This window comes from Mustela erminea, chromosome 4, assembly GCF_009829155.1.
Source record: "Mustela erminea isolate mMusErm1 chromosome 4, mMusErm1.Pri, whole genome shotgun sequence".
NCBI lineage: Eukaryota > Metazoa > Chordata > Mammalia > Carnivora > Mustelidae > Mustela > Mustela erminea.
The window spans coordinates 97,903,535-97,910,401 of NC_045617.1; the positions used below are offsets into that span (position 1 = coordinate 97,903,535).

The 6,867-nt window shown below is 35.5% G+C and overlaps 1 protein-coding gene across 5 annotated transcripts in view; it reads right to left on the bottom strand.

Annotated features, from left to right (window-relative positions):
* PKHD1 (PKHD1 ciliary IPT domain containing fibrocystin/polyductin) overlaps positions 1 to 6,867 on the bottom strand; it is a 456,881-nt gene that overhangs the window by 50,602 nt on the left and 399,412 nt on the right. The gene's annotated exons all lie outside the window — the stretch shown is intronic.

The window sequence follows — 6,867 nt, forward strand, 5'->3', positions numbered from 1 at the left end:
TAATTTGGGAGTATTGTCATTAAATAGAGCACAAGTTGAGGATTATTCAGGATAATCAAGAATTTAGAGAAAAAGCATTATCCATTATTTTTACCATTCTTAGTCCTCCTGTCTATGAAACACAAGCCATTCTTGTTCTAAATCCATAGGGATATTTTAACTTCCAACAAACAGAATCTCATTGATTTAAAATTGATATTCACAAAGTTATCTTGTATTATTTTCAAGATATTTTAATTTGCCTTTAACTTCAAGGTCATCAAATTAGCCTCAGGACTGGAACCAAAAAATAAAATTACTATATTTGGACATGATCTAGCCTCCTCCTATATCCTTCCTTCCATATGATATGTTTAGAAATCTGTGCCAATGCTGTCTATGACATCAATAAATTTAACTACCAAAATGTTGCTTTGGGAGCAGGCCACATGGTTTACTTGTGCCTCAACTATAATAATAATAATAGTCAAAATTATGAGGGAAATTATAAAATATTTCAAGCTGAATAATAATAAAATTCTAGCATGTCAGAATTTGTTAGATGCAATGAAAACAGTGCTATGAAGGAAAGTTATAATGTTAACTGCTTATATTACAAAAGAAGAGTTGTCTGAAAGTAATAATGTTCTGCCTTACAAATTCAGAAATTAAGCAAAACAAATTCAGAATAAATAGAAGAAATGAAATAATAAATAAAATAGCAGAAATCTATGAAATAGAAAAGAGGTAAAGAAACAAAAAGAGAATGAGTGAACAAAGCTAAAATTTGATGCTTGGAAAATATCAATAAATTGTTTAACCCCTTCACTAGACAGATCAAGATAAAAAGAGAGCACAAATCACCAGTTTCAGGGGTGAAAAAGGTTATTACTACAGATCCTACAGACAAAAATTGACTACTACAAACCACCTCATGCTAACAAATTCAACAACTAAGCTGAAATAGACAAGTAGAAAACAAACACAGGATAAAACGGAAAATTCAGATTGTTCTAACTCAAAGAGATAGAATCACCAAATTGAATACTAAGTTATTAATTTAAGTAGAGATTTAGGGACACCCGGGTGGCTGAGTTGGTTGGACGGCTGCCTTTAGCTCAGGTCATGATCCTGGAGTCCCGGGATCGAGTCCCGCATCAGGCTCCCAGCTCCATGGGGAGTCTACTTCTCCCTCTGACCTTCTCTTTCTCATGCTCTCTCTCACTGTCTCTCTCTCTCAAATAAATAAATAAAATCTTTTAAAAAAATAAAAATTAAAAAAATAAATATTTAATTATCAAAATAAAAGAAGAGTTATTTTTACATAACATGTTTTCTCCGTATGGTCATATAATACGGAAACACTAATGTTAAATCAACAGTTGTTTCCAAAAGCATGGAACCAGCATGAAGGGAATTAATTCCATGATCTTAACACACATGTGCTCTGAGATTCTGATACAACAGTCTTTACTACAAATATGTCCTTTTGAAATGAGATAGTTAGGTGGGCTTCTCTCATAAAAAACCCTGACACTTACCACTTACCTTTTTCTAAACTTTACCTCTCACTCTCCTTCTTTTTTACATATTTTTTAACACATTTTTTTTTCCAGCCATGTTGATGTCATGCTGATTAATTGTTCACATTTCATCCAGGTCTATAGATTTCTAATTTTGTTTCTCCTGCTTCTGAATCAGGAGATACAATGTCTTTTAAAGTGATCCCTGAAGACTGCTAAATTTTTGGAGCTGTCCCTAAATAAAATAAGCACTCTTACTTGATATGATTCTCAACCACTCTGCTACTAAAGAAATGTGTTTTGATAAATTATGTAGAATTTATAGGTTTTGGTGCCCTTAAAGGGTTATTTTTCAAGGCCAGGAATCATATCTCCTATTTAAACTACCACAGGGATTAAGAGCCTACCACAAACATAGTAGATGCTTCTTAATATGTATTAATTGCTTGATGTATCATGTTCTTTGCAAGACTCTTATTTTTACATATTTTTGAAAGATGTTATTTATTTAATTTACAAAGAGAGAGAGATAGAGTGAGCACACAAGCAGGGAGATCTGCAGAGGAGAGGGAGAAGCAGACTTCCTGACGTGGGGCTCGATCCCAGGACCCTGGAACCATGACTAATTGAGCTGAAGGCAGACCCTTAACTGACTGAGCCACTCAGGGACTCTTAAAATAATTTTTATTTATTCTTCCCAGGTATCTAGTTATAAGATTATTATTCTATAGCTTGAATACATTTTAAACCAACTTCTGACAACAACAACAGAACATACTACAAAAAGTTATTATGAGATCTGTTCCCTGAATTGACTCTAATATATGATAAAGTCCAATACTTTGAGAAATTCATCTATTTCAAATGAAACCACAAGATTGAAATTATAACTGATTATATTAATAAGAATTTTCTTATATTCCTAAATCACATAATTGATTTGTCTATAAAAGGGTTCTGTTTTGACAAAACATTTTTTTCTTAACTAAGTCATTAAATAAATACACATGTAGAAAGGTGAGTTTCTATTTATTTCTATTCCTAATGGCAGGTGTCTTCCAAAGCTAAAATAACAAAAGTAGGTGATTTATAATGTGATTCAAATATTCTTTTAAACTAATATGACATAGGAGATATACCAGTAGAATGCATACCTTCGAAGTAGTGTAGTATAGAGTTCTTTTCATTCATTCATTTATTCTTACATGTGACTCCCAGAAACTAGTCCACCAAGAAAGCTGGCCCCCCAAGCCACTCTACCTGCAGGATCCAAAGCTCCTTATTTCACAGTGACATTGGATGGAGCAGAATATGACTAACAAACCATGTTGGAGGCAAGATCTTTTTTTTTTTTTTTTTAAATTTACTTATTTGATGGAGAGCCAGAGAGAGAGAGCAAGTACACAAGCAGGGGGAGCAGCAGGCAGAAGGAAAAGCAGACTCCCTGATGCAGGACCCAATTCGAGGACCCTAAGATCAGGACCTGATCTGAGCTGACCTGAGCTGACCTGACCTGGGCTGCTAAACCCACTGAGCCACCCAGGTACTCCTGGAGGCCGGATCTTGAGAGGAAGAATAGAATGAGGGAGGAAAGAAGTGTTTGTATAAGAAAGGGTCGGAGAAAGGGTGAATGAGTAAGTTCAAGAAAGCACAACCTGTGTGGAATGCCTGTGTTGCAAACCATTAGTATACCCTGGAGGGTCCAGGACTCATGTCCATGACAAGAAGAAACAAGGTGATAGTGATAGAGTAGAAGTCATTGTCAAATTTTCATAACTGGTCAGAATTTTGTATGAGTTAGATTATGAATCCTAAAAACCAGGCAAGAAGTTCAATAAACATTTACTGAATGCCTTGTGCATGCTTAACCTGTTAGCAGAAAGGAGATTTTGTTACTATGTCACTTTTCACTGTTAGGAGTGAGTTGCCTTTTTGTTATTCTTAAGCACTGTGATGTGATAAAGATAAAATGCCAGACACATACAGCTATTTAAACATGCAGAAATTATTTACTTATTTAAACTAAATAACCTTTCTTATTCAGGGTAGCTAGTGCAATGTCCATTACACACATTGTTTCTATTCCTAATGTATTCCTTTTTTGTGTTTTGAAGCTGTGTGTGTGAACATTTTACTATAAAAGGAACATATGCCGGGCACCTGGGTGGCTCAAATGGTTAAGCCTCTGTTTTCCGCTTAGGTCACAATCTCCAGGTCCTGGAATCAAGCCCTGCATAGGGCTCCTGGCTGGCTCAACAGGGAGTCTGCTTCTCTTTCTCCCTCTCCCTCTGCCTTTTCCCCTGCATGTGCGCTCTCTCTGTCTCTCTCTCTTAAATGAATAAATAAAGTCTTAAAATAAAAAAGGAACACATGTTTTCTGATATCTGAGACATTTGTTTGAAGATTTACCACTCTGACCTTCATGAAGTCAATAATTAGTATCTCCTAAGTTAAATAAAAAAAATAGTTTCATAAAACATTGGTTATTATAAAATATTATCTCCATGCCTTCCTTCCCAAATCCCCATAAAATGGAAGACATACCCATTTGATCCAATGTAAGTATAAAGAATATTTAAATTACTTCTTTGTTTCAGGTCTTTTTGACAAAATATAAAACAAACAAAACACTTTTTTCTCCAAAATCATATACCCTACTTTCTTGCTATCTTAGGAATAACACCATAAAAAACCTGTAATAAATAACACATTAATTATATCTTCAGACTGTCCAGCTTATGTGTGTTTTTCTGGCCCACATGTCTCAGAAGTCAGCGCTGAGGTGTCTTTGACAGTAGTGTGAAAATGATGATTAGGATGTGATTGTTCCCACCTCTTTGTAAAGGAGATAAAACTGCATACAAGTAACCCACTGGGAAAAGAAATCATTTACATGGTGTACACGTTATTATAGTTAACTAGAAAATTTTTCTTTATAAAGGAAGTTAAAACACACAAAACCAAGACCAAAATAATTCCACTACAGCAATATACAGTCATCTCTGATAGAACAGGTTTACGTCTAGCAGGAATTTCTACTTTAGAATTTTGACAATAAGAATTCTATATAAAGGAAGTGCCCTACGTGAGCTGAAAAGTAGGTTCTTTTAAAATAATTAATACCTAATTTTATTGAAGTACTTTGGTCTGGCACTCAAGATGAGATCATGAAAAGCAGCTAGAGCATAACTATGATAATTCAGAACCTTATAACGTGTAATAGGAAACCAAAGTCAGATCGTTGCATTTAGACAATAGCTAAAATTCTGCAGGTAAGAGAGAATCCATAAAAAGGGAGAGACCGGCATTGCGGGAAATGGGTGAAGGACAGAGTAAACTCCTTGAGGGGCTAAGGGAAAATGGAGTCCAGAGCTTTCAAAAATGGGTGGACTATGATGGTTCAAAAGACTCCATGTCTCCTGGAGTAGGAAGGACAGAAAGTGTGCAGGTAGGTCAAGGTGAGAGGCAGGCTGAAGGCAGTCATCTGCTGGGACAGGTGAGGCAAAACAAGGTCATCAACTGGAAGTCAGGCGTGAGGATATATGCTGGCGGCTGGAATGTAGGGAGAGATGATGGGTGGAATGTTTGCAGATGGATGAAATGGTGGGAAACTGTCATTGTGCAAGGGGAGTGACCCCGGTCTCTCAGATTTTAGTGCTTATACAACCTTGGGGAACCATTCTGTAAAAGTAAATACAAAACTGTGAAATCAAAATGAGTAACTATTAGTTAAAATGAGAAAAAAGTCACCACACAGTTAAAAATGAAAACTTTATAAATGCCATAAACATGATAAAATCTAGGGAAAATTAATACTGTGAATTAGATACCCAACATACCACCGTATGCTTTTTAAAAAAATTTCTTCTTGTATGCTTTTGTGTTGCTTTTTTATATGACAACAATGTTGTAATATTTTCTACAGGGGGGATGGAAAGGTGATTCAGTCTTGCCTTTAACCTGGATGACTGACATTTATTTTCTACCACTGGTAGTTTAGAAAAGTTCCTTTTAGCTTCACAACTTGTGATTGGTAACATATAAATGTTCAGGACTGTCAAATGAAAGTTAAATAAAAAAAATAGTTTCATAAAACATTGGTTATTATAAAATATTATCCCCATGCCTTCCTTCCCAAATCCCCATAAAATGGAAGACATACCCATTTGATCCAATGTAAATATAAAGAATATTTAAATTACTTCTTTGTTTCAGGTCTTTTTGACAAAATATAAAACAAACAAAACACTTTTTTCTCCAAAATCATATACCCTACTTTCTTGCTATCTGGGAAGTTTCTTTCTTGCTATGTGGGAAGTTTCTTACAAAGTCTTCCTCATGTATGAGTTGTAATATTTGAATAACTTTTATTGAGTAACTTCTGTGGCAAAGTCAACCAAAAACCTACTTCTCCTCTACTTCTCATTACCTTTGCATGCCTTAAGATACATTCACAACATGTGAGACCTAGCTTCTGGCTCCTGTGTGTCACAGCATGGGTGAGATGACATAAATGGCTAGTAGGAACTTTCATTAGCAGTGATCTTGTACCACAAAAACCACACTCTCTTAAACTCATATCAAATGCATGTCCAGCTCAACTCGCCCTTAGCCAGATCTTAAAAATGCTGTGTCCATTGCCACCCATCCCCACAGTACTTATGATGAAGGAGAATTTAGAGCAAGAAGAGGGTTGTTATCTTAAATTTTGGTTAAAGTGTCTCCAATTTGCAAATTTTACAAAATCATAGGGTCATGCAAACACACTGCTGGCATTTCTTCTGGAATCTTGGAAGTGGCCTGTGTAAGCAAGAACCTCAACTCCATCACCTTCACAGTAAGTCAGCCTGGGTTGCCTAGAAAGGATGAATAGATGTACTGGCTATAGTAAGATGTCATGGGAAGACAGAAGACAAAATGGCTGGGTTCACTGAACCTTAGGTTTTTGTCTATGACTGGGACAAAGGGGCAGAGGGTCACAGCTACTAAAGATATTTTCAAAGAACCAATTGTAATGAAGCATAGCGTATCTCAGCTGCATAAGGAGGGAAATGATGCAAGGATATATATATATATATATATATATATATATATATATATATATATATGAAAGGACCCTTGACTAAGTGAGCTGGAAAGACATGAACCTTGGTCTTTGAGTAGGATACTTGAGTTTGTGATTTTGAAAGTTGGTGGTGATGTGATTCACATGCTCTATGTCATATCTGTTAAGGAAAGCACCACCTTTTTAAGGAAAAGTTACTTGGAAAAAATGATGGCAGAGTTAGAACGGAGAAGGAAACTGTGAAATAGTTTCAGTGTCTTTCAGGGGATGAAAAGTAGTGCTTACTATGTCAACATAAAA